The sequence below is a fragment of the Dermacentor andersoni genome, chromosome 11, assembly GCF_023375885.2.
Source record: "Dermacentor andersoni chromosome 11, qqDerAnde1_hic_scaffold, whole genome shotgun sequence".
NCBI lineage: Eukaryota > Metazoa > Arthropoda > Arachnida > Ixodida > Ixodidae > Dermacentor > Dermacentor andersoni.
Genome location: NC_092824.1, coordinates 24,205,661 through 24,224,667, shown reverse-complemented (window position 1 = coordinate 24,224,667; position 19,007 = coordinate 24,205,661).

Below are 19,007 nucleotides of genomic sequence, written 5' to 3'. Positions count from 1 at the left end.
CTCAAAAACTGAACAAAAAACTAGATAAATACGTACATCTATAGTTGCACACGTTAGCAAGCGTACGGATTGTGTGGCCCGGTTGAGAGAGACCACGATTCTAGGAAAGAGCAGTGACAAGACCGCGCACATCAGTTTAGAAGCCTACCACATTTGAAAATTAGCTAGCAAATGCTTTAGCCCTCCTTCCCTTGCTCTCTTTGCTGCTGAATTCAAACTTCTGGATGCGGCTGTCGGGGGTTCTGATTGCAAAGAGAAAGAAAAAGGAAAATAATTGTTTGCGTTTTGTTGCACTTGGTTGGCTGCATTGCGCTTGCGTTGTTTGCGCGCTATCGCACTTGACATGTTTTAGAGCGCAGCTCTTTGGCGTCCGTTCCTGGGTTTCGTGTCGTCGTCGGCGTTGTCGTCGGCCTCGTAACCAGCTCTGCCCCCCTTTCATCCCCCCAGCGCTAGCAGCGACCGACTGATACCGCTGGATGCCGCTGACGCCGCTAGAGAGTCAAGATAACGTGACTGCATAGAACACCGTCGCCGCCATGCAGAAAGAGGAGGAAAGGGTCCCCCCCCCCCCTGTTCTTGTGTGGCGGATAGGGTGCTCTTCAGTTGCCGACGCGCCGGTTATTTCACGTAGGCCCCGGCACGTCGACGAATACGTGACCACCTTCCCACGGCTAGACCTGGTTCTTAGCGCTGCGGAAGCGAGGGTATCATATTGTTTGTGTCGGCATCGGCGGCGTTGTCCCTGAAACCAACTCCGCAGCTGGGGTTGACTCACTATCGGCGTCAGCGGCATCAGTCAGTCGCTGCTATCTCTTCCCTCCTCCCTTTATCGTGTTGTCCGCTTGCTGCGCGCGCTTCTGCCCCCATCGTTTGCCGCTGGGTGTACACGCCGCCCCCCTCCCCCCTCTTCCTGCGAGTCTCCGGTTGTCAAAGCGCCGGCTCGAACTTAATTCCTTTCTTCGCTCCTCCTCCAATGCAACCCCTGTGCGATGGCAATCAGAGAGCCAGATCGGTGGCGGCGGATCTGTATATGTGCACCGCCCGAGCCGAAATTGCCGCTGCCGTTCGCCACTGCGAAATTATCTGCCAGTTCTTTCTGAGCCATGAGCGAGACGACCGATGGAAGTCCTCCGTCTGCTGCTGCTGCTGCTGCTGCTGCTGCTAAACGAGCTGCCAGAGCAGAGGCCCAGCGCCGTCGCCGTCAGAATCCAGAGGTGCGTGCCGCCGAAGCAGAAGCTTACCGTCGCCGCCGTCGAGATGATCCAGGAGTACGCGTCGCCGAAGCAGAGGCTAAGCGCCGCCGCCGAGAAGACCCTGCCGTTCGCGCCGCCGAAGCGGAGGCTCATCGCCGCCGTCGAGAGCAACCAGCAGTAAGCGAGGCTGAAGCAGAAGCACAAAGCTTCCTTCATGACTGTCAAGAACTGTTAGTGGAGTCTTTGTTAAAGGAATACGTGTGAAAAATAAAAAAAAATTCTGTGATAGCGCATACATGTGTTGCTCGATTTCTTTGCCTCAATCTATCGAAAAGGTCAAACAGCTTATTTGCTGCGCTCAAATTTCGCATTAGGAAGTAACGTAATCGTCGGTAATTTCTTCCCCTTCACTTCCCTTGCTTCACTCTGGCATATATAAGGTGCGCTATCCTTTCCAGTAAAACCAGTTGTTAGTCAGCGCTTGTGTGTACGTGCCTTCCTTCTTGGGGTCGTTTGTTTGCGCTGTTATGCATATGTTTCGGCCTTATACGTATTACGGAATTTGGCCGATTAAGCAATGCCGATGAAGGCATCTCTGTTTCAATTTCACTATGGCTTTATTTCCTTAAGGGCCCTATACACGGGGCACAACATAAGGAGGTGGGGGGGGGGTAAAACAAAAGGATAATTCGCGAGGATTCATGACCACGTCGTAGAAAACGTTGTGAATGCGTCAATGAAGGTTAATGGGCTGGTGACAGCTGCGATGCCGTACGGATGCTGTATTGCTTTTTTTCTGCAATAAACCAATGAGTCACGACATTAAACATGCAAATATAATGACACTGTTCTGTTTACACTGTTATAAATACATGAAACGGAGAGAGATGCGAGAAAACTTTCGACTTTTCATGGTTTGAAAGCGCATTTCAGGTATTTACAAGATAGGATGACAGAAATTAAATACAAAGCATGAAACCAAAGACGAACATAAACTCATTTAAGCACATCTGACTTCAATATTACAAGTATTGCTTAATCTAACAGCCGTCCATGGAATTGAAGGCTGTTTCTTGAAACTCCACCGGAGGTTTGCTAACGTAATTTCCCGAGTCATTTTTGACATGAAATAAGCCTCCAAGATTTCTCGTGCTATTTTACAACTCAAATCAGCCAAATCATTGGTTTCGTTGAAGATAAGCTTGCAAGCGCATAGTGCGCAGTGGTCCGCTAAACGTCCTGCTGACTGGAGTATTTCGGTCACAAACCTGTGTTCCTTAATGTGATATAATACTGCGGCCTCTCTGCATGTCCCATGTATGATTTTCCGCAGGTGAAAGAAATTAAAGACAACCTTGTAGACAACACTGTCTGAACATTTCAAATACCTGCTTGCATGCGTCATTTGGGACTTGTTTCTGACTGACTTTTCTGAGACATTATTTACTTTTTGCCGCATAAGCTGTTATGGCTCATTCCAGTAGCCGTTTCTCTCACAGGCGAGAACCGCAGTCTGTTCAATGCAGCTTCTTACAATTAAAAACAGCTCTTTGTGTGGTAGACAATGTATGGTAGACACCGCCACCGCCGTAAAAGCTTTGTAAGAAGTGCATAACATTAGCTGAGTTCTCAACAGTGAACAGATCGTTCACATCAAGCGTATTAAGCTGCATAAGTAATATCTGCTTGTATATTGGTGACATGAGTGCCGCTCACTGAAAGTACATCTGGATGGCATATGCGGCTTATGTGTTTTTCGCACTGAAAAAAGCCGACAGCGCGGCTTGACTGAAGCTGCTGAGAGCCTTACACAGTTTCTGAAGTTCCACTTCTTTGCACAGCAAGATAGCCTTGGTCTTCACCCTATTTACTTGGGTCTTGTCTAGGGCAGTGTTCTTGTCTAGTGCTGCACTGCTTTCTCACTAAATGCTCTGGCCGGACAAGACGAAGCCACCCTCTCTTTCGGCTTGCAAGAGCTGAAGGTTATTTTTTTTAATACGTGACCAAGTCCCTAGTCGGATCATTAGGTCGAAGATGCGCACGCTAGACGTTTCTACAAAAGGCTATCCACGTCGTTCAAAAGTCACCTTTCGTTGTCTTCCCCCTCAGTTCAATTGGCGAGATTCGTATTCAGGGCCAGCAATTCGTGGACCCGTAGACCCGGCGGAACAGAATACTTCGAGCCTTTTTTTCAGCATGATTAAAATTCCTTCGGGCAAGTTAATTGACATTTCCTAGGGCATGAAGCTGCGTAGGCTTTTCAGCTTCCCACCTGCTCCCCTTCGGCACATGATTCAGCGGGCACCACCACCAAAACTCAGTCGTCTCGGCAGCAGCAGCTCCTTGAAAGGCCTTCAACCTATAGGGTGAAAAATACAGCCGCTGTGCGAGCCCAAGCACTTGGCGCGTAAACAGCTACAGAAAACAGCCTTGCCTCCACACTTCCGGCTTCCAAATCCGAAATATCATCTTCGCAGGGCCATCTGAAGGCTTCACAGATCTGACAAGCTGCACCATGCCAGGTGTGCTGCGCCGCGCGTAGCCGAGGCAATATGTGCGCATAGTAGTGACGGCTCCGTATATAGTAGAAAGAGAGGAACAGAAGGCAGGGCCCACTATAGAAGAAATATAACTTAGTAAAGCTTGCTACTGGGCTAGTTGGTACATGATAACTGGACTTAACTGGTGTTGCTCATTATATGCAGTTAACGCGACAACAGGCGCACGGCCGTAACAGCCAGAAAAAGCTATACCGCTATAAAGAGTGGATTATAAAGGGTAAAAACAAACATCAAGCTGCTACGTATCGTCGCCTTCGGCTGGGAAGCTAACGCACAAGAAAATAAAATTACAGTGCAGATGGAACGGACAAATGAAAAGTGTACTTCGCTGCCTCTTTAGCTATAGTTTTCTTTCGTGTATACCCGATCACTGCGCATCGTTTAATTTGCCGAAATAGCGGCTGTCTGAGCCATGCTTGCCGCCGCCGTGGCCATGATAAACGAATTAACGATCTAATGCAGATCATAAGGCAGTCAATGGCAGGCGCTGACACGTAACCAAATATGACTGCGCCCATGGTTATGGTGGTGTAAAATGTCTTGCGTCGTCACTTGGTAAAGGCTGTGCACTGCGAGGTAGGATACATCGGTTCACTTTCCCATGTTACACCTCAAACAGCGATCTGTAGATAGCTCTGGTCCGCTTTAGCAACAACCCTTCCCTTTGGGAAATAGTGCCAACCTCCCAGGTATAGCCGTGTTTGTCCGTGCTCCTCCCAAATAGGATCCAGAGGCAGAATTCGCAAAGCGCTTCGTTCGTAAATGCTCTTTGATATTGGCTGGCTGCCTTCGCTAATAATATGTACACGATTGACAGGAATTCTCCCTTACGAACAATTCTACCGTAAGAACGTCATATGAATGCGGGCTGGCCGAGGGCCCGTATTAATTCACATATGGCCAGACATCATATGAACGAAGCGAGCCATCAAGGCTCTCTCGGTATGTTTAGTTAATGCCGGTTAGTATAGTTAAGGCGGTGAATGAGCCATTTAGTTGGGCAAGCGCGCGTATAGTCGCATCCTACTCCATATCCTCATCATCCCCCTCCTTCTTTCAATCCTTCCATCTGCAGAGAAGAGCGCAAAGCTAGAGGACTCTCCGAGCATCCACAATAATCTATTCCCACTCTCTGTCTCCCTAAACCTTCGCTTCACACACATTCCAGCATTGGTGTTCGATCTGCACAATTATTTTTTAAGTGCAAACTACATGCGACCAGAACAACACCCATAATCTTTTACTGCAGCTTAACAGCGGCGCGCTCATTTACGAAATAATTGTGTGTAGTCTTGTAATTGTCCTTTAGTTATGCAAATGAACTTGAGCCGGGTCAAGCCGGTTTTAACCTTTATTTTTTTTTGCTCCGGAGTTGAACCGAAACCGGACCGTTGCTGAACCGAAACGAAAACCGGAACGGAAAAGGTTTCACTTTGTCAACACAGGTTACCAGCAAATGTATGGACGCCTCTAGTGTGCACAGTGAGCACCGCGGCGTCGAAGCACAAACGGAAAGGGCGCGAACGCGGTCGCTACATTAGGGCTATTTTCTTTACCTAACGCGAGTGTAGCTAGTACTTGGTGTAGAAAAGTGTAGCTCCGCTCTCCAACTGGAACCCTGTCGTGTAGCATGAAGCCTACACTTTCTACACTGCGGTTTCGATTAGTGTAGGCAGCAGACGTCAAACAAGCAGGCTAGTGTTGTAAACGCGTGGCGCCATTTTGTCTGTGACTGGCGGCACTGATATCGCGACGGTAGCGAACATTCGTTCCAAGGACGGGAGCGAAGTGCTGGCGTGACCATGTGCCAAAGAAGAAGGTGAGCCAATCTTTCAAGAAGATAAAATTAACTTACTCATGAATGGTGCGGGCTCTTCAAACACGGCTACTTTCGATCGCGGTCGAGCCCTATCCGGACAGCAATTCTCGACCGCGATTGGCTCCCTACCGCAGCTTGAGCAAAGGAGACAATCGCGATCGAAAGCGCGTCGTGTTACACCCGTATTATACGCATTGGGAAGTTGTCTTCGTGCACTGCGCATTCGCGATGTATTTCGCTGGAGTTTGTCTAGATTTGTTGACGAAAGGAAGCTCGTACATTGGCGTATAGTTTCAGTCAACGGCATATACGCAGCCAGTAAGTGCCAAACCAAGCGAAGGGTGGAGTCGGGCGCTTTTCGTCTGCTGATGCCGAAGACGACGCGCCATCTGCTCTGATTGGCTACAGCCCATCGAGCCAAGTGCAGCTCATGACCTCATAGCCTCTGCTTCTGCATCCACTAGGCACTACACTCGTCTACACGAGCCTACACAAAGTGTAGGCAAAGAAAATGTAAATTTTGTATCAAGCTGGCCCTCCGGTCACTCACAAATGAGGTTCATGAAGCGGGGCATTATGCCGTGGTCACCGATGAGACACCGGACATATATGGCAAGGAGCATGTGTCGATCTATTTTCGAATTGTCCAAAAGAACTTCGAAACACCTGAGCTATTCTGTAGATCTTATAGCACTGCGGACACCAGAGCGGCCAGTCTTCTTGCACTTCTAAAGGACGCCCTCAGCCGTAGTAATAATGTTGGCATTGACGATCGCCGTGGGGCAATGCTATGATGGCGCTGAATATATGAGAGGGTAGCACGGTGGGCTGCAAGCCCTCATGCAACAAAAGGAGCCGTGAGCACAGCACTTGCACGGTCTTGCGCGTCAGAAAGTGGAAATGTGTCGCGATTTCCTGGGCATGATACCAGAAATCGTAAACTTTGTTACGTGCTCCCCAAAGTGCCTAGATAAGAGTATGTTCCAGGCATTTCAGAAAGAGTATGAGAGCGTAAGCTTGCGGAAGTTTTCTCCCACGAGGTCGACGCTAAGGGCCACTTTTCTGAAGTAGATCGTTCAAAACTGTACCCACCTAATTTCGTCTCTTCGTGGCCTTACATCAGAAGAACGGAACGACGCCGGAGCCAAAGCCAGTAGATTTTTCAGAGCGCTCTCAAAATTCGACACATACTTCATTCTCCAACCACCTGACACTCGTATTTTTGCGATTAAAAACAGTAAGTATAGCGTTGCAGAAAGCGGCACTGAGGTTTGATCAAGCAGAGAAAATGGTCAAGCCCGTTAGGGAGTGTCTTAGCAGACTTAGCAGACACACACAGAGGCGCATGAATCGGAATTGAATGTTAAAGAGAAAGAAGCTCCTGCGCCAAAGCAAGGGAAGATTCCTCAAGTTGCATCTTTGAAGTACTTACGAATAACATTTAAAGGTACGCAAAACTGGCAGAAGCAAATCTAACCAAACGCCAGTCAATGAGAATGTGCAATGGCATTGTTGTGCCCGTTCAGTAATAACACAGGGAGGCGCAAAGTTGCTCATTATTTACGAGCTTTACGTCCGCCCCATTCTCGAATTTGGCTGTGTTCTGTTGTAGGATGTGCAGTATACAAGCTAACACAGCACTACTGGAAAGGGAAGCGCTGCGTTTCAGCCTTGGTCTGCCATGTTTTGTAGTTAACAATATGTTTTATCTGGAGTCTAGAATTATTCCGCTTGAATCCAGATTTAAGCAACTTATTGCCCTGACCTTCCTGAAGGTTTACAATGTATCCCTCTCCCATGTACAAACCTTTTCATCAATTCTCCCAATTTATATTTCAGAACAGGTTGTCGACGTTACCGAGAGCCGCAAATAGTTTGTCTTCGGGGGCTGTTATCAAAACTTCAAGTTCATCTACCGAGCCTGAGTTCTCCAAAATCTAATTCGTTCAAGGTAAAATTGATTTTTGATGATGTTTTTCCAAAATACACAAAGCTTCTTCCTGCGCACATGCTTGCATGGTCTCCTTCAATAGCATCTTACAGTCGATTTCCGCATCACTTGTTTTTTTTTTTCTACGGTCGTAACACAAAATTTAGAGAAGGGCGGTGTTGCTATTTTTTTCAAATCACCTTAACTGGTCTCCGTCTCGCTGACTACACTGCTGTATTCCTTGCTGAATTTCTGGCAGTTGGGTCCACAGAAATCTAAACTAATAGTTGTTACAGATGTGCTTTCGGTGTGTACACATTTAACTTCTTATAATCGGTCGCACCTGTTGAGTATATTTTCGTATTTTGTCCCAGACAATTTGTCTAACGTCTGCTTTGTCCGGAACATAGTGGAATCTTTTTAGATGAATCAGCTGACTCGCTCGCATCGTCGTCATTAAATGGTCCGATCTTAAATGTTCTTCCTCATTTCCCTTTTCTAACAGGAGCTAGATTTAAACGCCTCTTATTGTTGAATTTTAATTAATCCTCCATACATTCCGCAGATGATTTTCTACATCTAAAATTTCGCTGGAACAGGAATAAATGCCTTTGACGCCATTGCGAGGTAACGTTATCAAGCTTCCGCTGTAGAGATCCCCGCCTAAATTTTTACCTTGATAGATCTGCTTTATCCATATCTGACCTTTGCCCCCTCGTGTAATGAACCAGAAACTATTGACCATCTCTTTCTTTCTTGCCGCCGCTTCTGCTTCCTCAGCAGAATTTTCATCATATTTCCAACTAGTAGACTTGGTCTAGCACTTACAACACCAAACATTTCGTCTTTTGGTTCCTGCCAAGCAGGCACGAGCTATCGTTCGATGCTTGCTGCTCTGCACAAGTTCATTGAAGCATCAGGAAGGTTACGCTGCTAGGGTACCGACTGTGGGACATCTTTTAATTACATTTTACATTTTTAATTACAAATACCCAAGAAAGTGGATGGGGAAACAGCGCCGCGGTAGCTCAATCGGTAGAGCATCGCACGCGAAATGCGAAGGTTGTGGGTTCGGTTCCCACCTGCGGCAAGTTGTTTTTTCATCCACTTTAATTTCCATTAATTCATCGTTTCTTTATTTCATTTATTAAACACAAGTAATTTCCCCTATGTTGTCCTTGGTGTCAGTGTTTGTTGGCTTCTCATGATATGACTAATAAAAATCGGGACCCTCAGTTAACCCCCTCTCTCCTCGTGTATATATATATATATATATATATATTGATAAGGAACACTGGGGGAGGCGGGCGGGGGCAGAACGAATGAGAATGGAAACAAAAAAAGAGAGGGTGCGAAGTGAGCCCCAGCACCCCACCGGCAGATCGAAAATTTAGAGGACGCTTAAGCTTCGCCTTTAAGGGTAGAACGCGATGGCAATCGATATCCCTGACTGCTTCTCACGCTTTCTGGAAACCGCAGCTTTCTTGCGGATGAGCGGAGGCGAGCGCCATTTGGATGGTTTTGTTGCATGGCTTCGAGCAGGCCGCTTCGCTCTATGAATGGTGGAAGCACTGGAAAAGGGGTGTGTGTTTGAGTTTCCACGCAGCAGAATTATGTTCTCTGGTACATTCAAATTACACTCCGACGCTATCATGTCTGTAGGTTGTGTTTAGGTTGTATTTTAAAGTTTTTCTGACGCATTTTTACTTTGAGGAATTCAATTAGTTGAGTAACGCCTCTGCGCCAAGCGGAGGGCCTGCGTGCTTGGGGTTCGGAATGATTTTTTGCGCAACGACGTACGACGCCGACACCGAATTTCTGCGATACGGGGCCCTTAACGCTATCGCGTTACAACTCGGCACCTATGATTTCAACAGCGGCGCAGCAGCACAGTCCGTGCTCTGCTACGACTAACCACGGCGGCGCGGGCTTTTTGCCCCGGACAAGGTGGCGGCGAACAGCTTCACTTTGGGTAATCCGCCTCCACACCAGAAGATTTAGTGTATAGCCTCTTCAACACACACACAAACACATACATACATACATTCATACATAAATAAATACATACATACTCCCGTGACACAGAGCGCTTTAAACTTGTAGCGTTACTTTCATAACCACTATAGGAAGTAGAAACAAAACGCACAGGAGGATATTGTGTTGCTTCCAATCTATGAATACGAACTTCTGGCATTCGGGTTCCAGACCAGAGAACCATATTCAAGGGCCTTATAACGTAAAACTCTTCCAATAAGTTTTTATTCCAATCTGCTGACGTCAAATTGACTGAGCAGGGTTGACCCAACAGACCAATCAAACGCTCTCCTCGTTTGCTTGAAAAACGAATAACGTTATCTACGCTGAGCGGCTAGTCTTATCTAATTGGCTCACAAGACGCAAGGAGCACGCTCAAGTGTAGAGGGATTCGATGGGGCCGAGCCACCGCACTGAAAATCGATAACCGGATGAAGAGGGTGGTGTCGATTTCTGCGATTGGTCCACTTTCCTTTACTTAGTTTGTTGTGGCTGGTCGAAAATCGCGGCGGTATGCAACGGAAGGTTAAGAATGCCGCTAAAACGGACCCTCAGCAAAGAAGAGTTGGCAGAGCGAAGTCGTAAACGTGCAGGAAGTGCTCGAAAACGTTACACGGGCATGCAAAAAGGTTTATTGCACACAAATAAACTCATGCTCTCCGGCAAGTGCGAGTAGCCAGTGCCTGAGCGATCGGCGGCCGCCATGTTTTATTCCTTTCGGAAAGGGGCAGCCTGCGGCTATTCAGAAGAAAATTGAGTTTTGTTCGGCATTTAATGCATCTTTAACGCGTAGGCGTTACTTTGACGCGGTGAGTTTTTGCGGTTTTGTGACGTCCCGTTACAGTCAGGTAAAGTGGGTGCAGCCCGAAAAGTTTTCATCAATAGCCGTGGATTAATGGCGAAAAGGCGTCGAATCAGAAATAAATATTTTTCTTTTGTTCGGCCAAATCATGCATAATCAGTGTGTACACGTCATATCAGATGGTAGCTATTGCGGCTTTCGTGACGTCGCGTGACAAACAAGTGAAGTAGGGACGGTCCAAAAAAGTTTGTGACCAATCGTGTAGGGCTGATTGCAGAATTGGAATAGAAAAATTTGGGATAGTTTTACGTTATAGCGCCCCAAGTATCGTACGCACGTCAGAAAAATATAGAAGTTGTTTCGCGTCAACTGGGGCTTTCTTAAAAAAAATATGTAAATAACTTTTAGGACACGTCAAGCTTTTAAGGAGATGTACCACACCTGTTTGTCCACGCAAGTTCTGACGAGAGAGAAAACACCGTTGTATATTGCAATATTTTGCAAGGTTAATCAATTATGCCGCATTTGATCAACCTTGCAAAATATTGCGATATACCAGGGTGTTTTAATCAAATTTCTAGCATTTCATTAACCGCTTCAAGAAAGCTTCGCTTCACATACGTTTCCAGATGTGAATATTTTCTTTTAATATTTTCAATCAGGTTGTTCCTTGCCGCCAAGGGTACGGAGATGGAAAGCATTTTTTACTGCCGGTGCAGCAAATCGCTCGCCTCTCCATTTTATGCGTTTGCTCAGTGGTGCCCTATGTTTCCGAGTTTGCACGCCAGTGCCAGTGTATGGGAGCTTTTTTTTTTCTCTTTCTTTGATCCCTTATTATCAGTTGAACCTGCAGTAGCATGTCCAGCCCTTCGCACGGCTAACTTCTCAAGTTGTCTTTCTTAGCTTCACGGTCGTATTTGGAGCCCGCAGTGGCACCAATCTGGGCCCTGGCATTTCTGATTCGGTTCTCAATCTTCGTAATATATAAAAAGTACCTTTTATGGCGTTCATAGCATTCTCAATACTAGTAGGAGAAAGGAGTGCAAGGCCAGACGATGTTGTAGAGCTTGTCCTAAAGCAATATTAAGACACTACGGGGCTATAATCTTTCGTAAATCGCTCGATTCGTCGACATTTACGCGCATATGGAGAACAGCTATGCAGTACAATACACTAAAATACAATGCAGTAGAACATGCTACATTACAATACAATTTATTTCCCTCAATACATTAAGATGGAGGAGGCGGGGGAAAATGCAAAAGCGCTTGACGAGTTTCCTACCTCCTCTACAGCAAGCAATGGCCGGGGACCATTGACATTCCCGCTGGGAATAATAAAGTAAATCTTGTTGAACTTGCTAATAATTATTATTCCACTGTTTATCGCGCGTAACAGTCAATTCATTACCAACTACAGACACATTTCCTTAATGTCTACTTGACGAAAATTCCTAAAACACATTACACACGAACGCCTCTATGAACTTATTTGACGAAGATCAACATAGTTAGTTCTTGCTCCAAAATGATGGCAACCGAACGCTGTCAGTTGCGACTTCCTTTGGGTCTGGTGCCTTGGCCCTCGGTGGGTTCTGGTGGCTGCTGGGTCGACAAGCCCCCCCCCCCCCCCCCCCCCCCACACACCCAATAACGCGGAGGAAACGTCAAGCCACGACGCTGTGGGGCCTCGGACGGAGCGGAGCGTAGGCAAGAGGTCTCAGGCTCAAACGAGAGCCAGATTTAATCTAGGAACGACAGCAACCACCAGGAGTGCCTGCCACCACAAGCGGGAGCCCGCCCGTCTCGGCCGCTACGACAGTGGTGATGCCTTAACGGCGGTGCTGCCTATGGAGTGCCGACTCGCCTTGTAAAGCGTTCCAACCTTTGTCCCGGTGAACCAGCTGTTTCGTGGCTCAAATTATAGATGGCGTTACAAAGTGTTACTCGCACCCAGCGCTGCGTCGCCTGCAGGAGCCCATGCGCAGCGAGGCGTGTAGCAAGGCGAAGTGGGCTTTCTGTTCTTTGGCTAAGTCGCTTGTTGTAAAACTATGCGCACGTTTCCGCTGTTGCCCACGTCACGCCGTGCTCCACCAGGCCATCGAGTGCCGCTAGTCACCTGCCGATGTCCCCGGATATTTCGTTGCTTTTTAGGTGCATGAACATTTATTACTCTCGGTTCCAATGTCATGGTAGCGGCTGTTAATACAATCCCATTTTGTAAATCGGTATGTTTTTACTGAAGCTCTATTTGTTAAGGTTCAACTCAAATTAAAAGCCATAAAGAACTGCCTCGCATTTATGGGCGCTCACTATATCTTTAAGTCAAAATATGATATATGGCTTCGCTTACTTGTAAGCGTTTTCGTTTTGTGTCTGCGTTCATGAAGTGTAATTTACGTGCATGCTTCAGCTTGTGTTGCCGCTTGGTTCAATGAATGAATGAATGAATAAATTAATGTGTTTTGTTTAGTGGCACAAGGGCCAGGTATGGCCAAAGAGCGCCAAGAGAGTGTTAGTGATATCGCGGTGGAATGATGAGTTCTGTGAAGTTGATGTGACGCGGCTGTGAAGAGGCCTAAAAATAGTCGCTGTCAAGTGCGTAAAATCTACGTGCAATAAAATTATGGCGATGACTAATGACGAGTACTATGAGCCTTACACTGCAATGCGGAAGAATGATATGATATACAGAACATATAAGATGCAAAAATTAGCTACAGCACAACTGCCTCACCAGAGCCCTTGAAACACAAGGGCCTGGAGGCATGTACTATACAGTACGACTATCACAGCGGCATCCTCTGAAGAGAGGAAGCACTACGAATGTATGGGACTAATAACATTGTAATACCACATCTGTGAGGAAACCTAGGAGTGTGTCTGTATTAAAAAACGGTTCTGGACCGAGAAACATTACAGGATGAAGAGGAATGTGCTGCCGGTAAGCTAAGCAAAAATATCTCTTTCTCTCAGATTCCGCTTCCCGACACTCCAGGGGGACGCGGAGGACGGTCAGCCTCTCTCCGCATCAACCACAGGTTCGAGGGTCATTTCCCGTGGGTAGAAAATTATGGGTGCCAAATGTGTGCACTATACGCAGACGACAGAATAGGACATATGTTCGGCGCGATTTTGTAGCAGAGGGCTAGAATCCTAACTGTGGCATTATCACCTGAAGCTTATTATTTGTTTCTGCGTCCCACGTGCGTTGCCAGTGATTTCGCCGTTTCTTTCGTAACAAAGGCTTCAGATCTGTGAGAGGCACATCAGCGGAAGGGTTAACAGCTTGCGATGCGATTGAAGTGGCCCTCTCGTCCGCCAGAACGTTACCCTCAATGTTCCTATGGCCAGGCACCCAGCATATAATGATATGCTGATTAGTTATGTACGCTTTACACAAGACGGAATAGAGTTCATTAAATGCTGTAATTTTTATGTGTATAGAGTGACATCAAGGCTTTCACGACGCTTAGGGGGCCTGTATATATTGTTGATTTTTCAAGTTTTTATTCTCTTATATGCTTCACAGCAGACAGTAACGCGCAGGCCTCGGCCATAAAGATACTTGTTTCCGGATGCAGTACATCGGATTCTGAGAAGGATCAGCCGACGGCTGCATAGGATACCCCGGCATTTGACTTCGAAGCGTCTGTATAGAAGTCTGCGCAGGAGTGCTTCTGCTGGAGTTATAGGAAACGCATTCGGATTTCGATTTCTGCTGCGTGTTTTGTTACTTCTAGAAAGGATATGTCACATTCTACCACCTGCCACTCCCAAGGTGGTAACAGCTTGGTTGGATGCATTAAGCGAAGCTCGAGGAGTGGGACATGCTTTTCATCACAAACTCCCTCACACGAAGCGAGAAAGGCTGTCTTACAGAGGGACGATTACAGAAAGGTGTAGCACACGTCATATCGTTAGCAGTGCTAAAACATGGATGTTTATGATTGGAGTGTATTTTCAGGAAATATGTGAGGCTGATGTAAGTTCTCTGCAGATGGAATCACCATTCATTTGATTCCGCGTACAAGTTTTCAATAGGGCTTGTCCTGAAAGCGCCAGTGGCTACGCGGATACCTAGATGGTGGACAGGATCTAGAACCGTTAGTGCGCTCGGAGCGGCAGAGTTATGTACGACGGCACTATAGTCCAGTCGTGATCGAATTAGGCTCTTATAAACATTCATCAGACATTTCCTGTCGCTACCCCATGTTGTGTGGTATAGAATTTTAAGTAAGTTGATTGTCCGTAGACATGTTTCTTTATTATATTTAATGTGGTGAATGAAAGTAAGCTTCGAGTCAAGCATAATACCTAGAAATTTGTGTTCTTTGTTGATAGGTATTTGATGTCCACACAGTTGAACACAATGATCTGGAACCAGGCCTCTCTTTCTAGTAAAAGGAACACAAGAACTTTTGTGGGGGTTGATTTTAAATCCGTTTTTGTCGGTCCACTTGGACAACTTGTTCAAGCCCTGCTGTACCTGTCTCTTGCATACCGCGTGGTTACAGGATTTGAAGCCGATTTGAATGTCGTCCACGAAGACGGAATAAAAAATGGCAGGTGGTAATGAAGCACGAAGCGTGTTCATCTTCCCGATAAAGAGCGTACAACTAAGCACGCCTCCCTGGGGTACACCTGTTTCTTGTGTGAAACGTCGCGACAATACGTTGCCGATTTTCACGCGGAAGATAAGATTCAACAAATAGCTTTCAATTATTTTCAGCATATTTCCACAGATGCCCATTCCTCACAAGTCTCGCAAGATCCCGTAACTCCATGTTGTGTCATACGCCTTCACCATATCGAGGAATATTGATAAGAAAAACTGTTTATGTACAAATGCATCGCGGATATATCCTTCAATGCGTACAAGATGATCTGTTGTGGACCGGCCTTCTCTGAAGCCACACTGATAGGGATCAAATATGTATTTGAGTTCAAGGAAGTGTATGAGTCCGCGCTTAATCATTTTTTCAAAAAGCTTACACAGGCAGCTTGTAAGAGCTATCAGGCGATAACTTGCCGCCATGAATGGGTATTTCCACTGCTTCAAAACAGGGACCACAATCGCTCCTTTCTATGTGTATGGAAGGTATCCGGCAGCCCAAATAGTGTTGAAGAGTGCGAGTTGTGTAACTTGTGTGTCACTGCATCAGTTTTGGTCATGTCATACATGACCCGGTCAGGTCCCGGTGCAGTGCTCTTGCATGAGATCAAGGCAGCTCTCAACTCGGCAATGCTGAATGGTCGGTTATATGCTTCGTCGTGTCTGCATTTACGTACGAATGGCTTCAGTTCTTCTATTTCTTTGTATTTAGGGAAAGATTCAGAATAGCGGATTGTGCTCGACACGTGCTCAAAGTGTTCCCCAAGAGAGTCTGCCTGGTCTTGCAGGGTGTTCCCTTGGTCGTTCACCAGAGGCAACGAATGGATTTGTTGCCTTTTTAGCTTACTCAAGCCATTCCACACTATTGCCTCCTGCGTGTATGAATTAATGTCGGAGAGGAACCTCACCCAGCTTTCTCTCTTTGCCTGACGTCGTGTTCGCCTTCCCGGGGATTTAATTTTCTTAAACTGGATTAGATTTTCGGCATTATAGGCGATCTGCGCAATACAACCCATGCCTTGTTCTGTCTCTTTCGCGCCTCTCTACAGTCTTCGTTCCACCAGGGAACACGTCTTCTAAGTGAACCACCATTTGTCTGCGGGATAAACTTTTCGTCTGCATCAGCAATAAAAGCGGTAAAATATGCGATGGCATCATTTATAGTAAGATTATTTATAAAATCTGGTGGTAAATAAGATGATTCTTTAAAATGCTCCCAATCCGCCGATGCTAAGTCCATCGAGGAATATGTGGAGGGTTCTCATGCAAAGTTATCAGGTTTAATGTTACAGGAAAGTGGTCACTTCCATACAATTTATTGATCACGGACCATTCTATGTTAGGCATAAGAGAAGGAGAACCGATTGCTAGATCTATCGCTGAATATGTGTTGTTTTGGACACTGTAATACGTCGGCTCCTTCTTACTGAACAGGCAGGCACTAGAGAGCAGAAAAAACTTTTCAATCAATCGGCCTCTCGCGTCGCATCGCGAGTCTCCCCACATCGTGTTGTGGGCGTTAAAATCACCTGCGAGTATGTAGGGTTCAGGAAGCTGACTAATTAGTTTATGGAAAACGGTTTTTATCAGGAGATAGTTAGAAGGTATGTATATACAGCACACAGTCACCAGTTTGTTAAAAAGAATTGCCCCAACTGACACTGCCTAAGGGGCGTCTGGAGGGCGATCTGTTGACAAGCTACAGACTTGTCCGCAACTATTGCAACACCGCCGGAGGCATTAGCCTCGTTGCGATCTTTACGATAGATTGTGTATTGACGAAGAAAGTTTGTGTGTGTGGGTTTCAGATGCCTCTCTTGAACACACAGCAGCCTTGGATTATGTTTGTGTAGTAGTTCTCTAATGTCGTCGAGGTTATGTAGAAGTCCTCGTACATTCCACTGTCGTATCTGTATTTACATTATGATGAATGTTTTGGGTGCTGTGCGTTTAGGAGATTGAAATTAGTTCACGGTCCCTTTGGAGGCGCCGTGACCGGAGTTTTTTTTTTTTTTTTTTTTTGAGCGGTCGAAAGATGCTCGCCGCTCCTTAGGCGCTGGTGGCGCCGTCTTACTGGTCGTTGTGTCCATCGCCTCTTGCGAGGCGCTAGACACGTGCTCTTCCGAGCGCTTTGTTGGACGTGAAGGCCTCGGCACGTTGGACGAGACCTTTGAGACCTCCTGCCCGGAGGTAGATGGCCCCTTCTGCTGCGGTGGCGGAGCAGCGCTAGCTGCAACCGCTGCGGGGGCAGATGGCGTAACTGCCGACTGACTGCTTGTGGGTCGGACAGCCGCCGGAAGCGTTTGTGTCGCTGCCTCCTGACGCGCCACATCGGCAAAAGTGTTCTTGGGCAGGTAGGATACCCGCCTGCATGCCTCTTTGAAACTTATATTTGCCTTTGCTTTAATTGTTACAATTTCCTTTTCTTTTTTCCATGATCGCACGACCGCGAGTTTGCGGCGTGCTCCCCATCACAGTTTACACAGTGGAGAGAGTTCTCGCAAGCTTCAGAGGTGTGGTCACGGGCACTACATTTCGCACAAGTTTGACGGCCTCGGCAGCTCTGCGAACTGGGGCCGAAACGCTGGCACTTGAAACATCTGAGGGGATTTGGCACGTATGGCCTAATACGCAGCTTAATGTACCCGGCCTCGACGTACTCGGGCAGGGCACTTGAACCAAAGGTGAGTATTAGGGGCTTGGTTTCAATTTCTTTGCCATCCCGCCTCATCTTAATTCTCTTGACATAGATAACATTCTGCTCACTGACGCCCTCCAAGAGCTCTGCCTCTGTCAGCTGGACCAAATAATCATCAGAGACAACGCCGCGGGTGGTGTTCAGAGTGCGGTGTGGAGTTACTCTCAATGGAACATCCCCAAATGACACTAGACTGGGCAACTTTTCGTATTGTTTCTGATCATGCAACTCTAAGAGGAGATCACCACTTGCCATCCTTGATGCCTTGTAGCCTGGCCCAAGGGTATCAGTTAAAGACTTGGAAACTAAGAAAGCGGAGATTAGTCGTACTTGCTTGTCTGATTTTTCTGAGTGAATCAGATTATATTGTGGGAAGTTCGGCCTTTGACGTCCAAAGAACTGGAACACATCTTCGGTGCGCACTTCTTTCTGAGGGCTGTCAGGAAGGGGAGGAAAGGAACTAGCCATAGGCAAATGTAATTTTCGGCAATAACGCCAGCCGCCCACCGTGGAGCCCTACAAGGGGACGCTACAGGGACTTTAAAAACAGGTCCTGGAGACGCCTGCTGTACGTTATCACTAGAACCAAATATGGAATAACCTAGGTTGGCTATTCACATAAGGTTAACCCTTGCTGCCTGGAAAAATTTGAAGTAAGAGGAAGCTAGGAAACGACAGGAAAGACGAAAGCCAAAGGGAGAGAGAGACAGGAAAAGGCAACTACTGATTTCCCTCGGGTGGGTCAGTCCGAGGGTGCCGTCTACGGGAAGCCGAGGCCAAAGGGGTGTGTTGTCTCCGCCGGGGGGCCTTAATGGTCCCAACACCCAGCATCAGCTCAACGCCCAGGATCCCCCTTTCCCCGGACACGCCTAAGCCGCGCACGGTTAAACGCGGGAGGTTCCAATTCTCGTGTGCTCGGGTACGTGGTGTCGCAACACACCAAACACCTGCTGACACAGACGCCAATGCGGGGCCGCATGGTTCAGCCGACATGCTATACATCATACGAGTCCTGTGAGCAAGCTCACATCTGTAGCTAAAATTTTTCAACTGTTTTCGCCACACACTACGCCGCCTAATTCGGCGACGGGTGGCCGCACTGACCGAAAATTAGTAATGGCGCGCCACAGCACCTTAGATTCATCGGCAAACATTTTGTTTCATTCTGGGACGCTGCATAAAACAACTGAAATTTTATTCGCGTAACGGTCACGAATGTAGCAGCGGGACTGACATTCACCCCAAAAAAACCGTTCGTATTCCTTTCTACTTGCGTATTGGCTTAGTGCCCGCGACCACCGTCACAAACCATTGTGCCGCTGCTGCTCCCTTCAAAAACGGCGTGCTGTTGTCGCC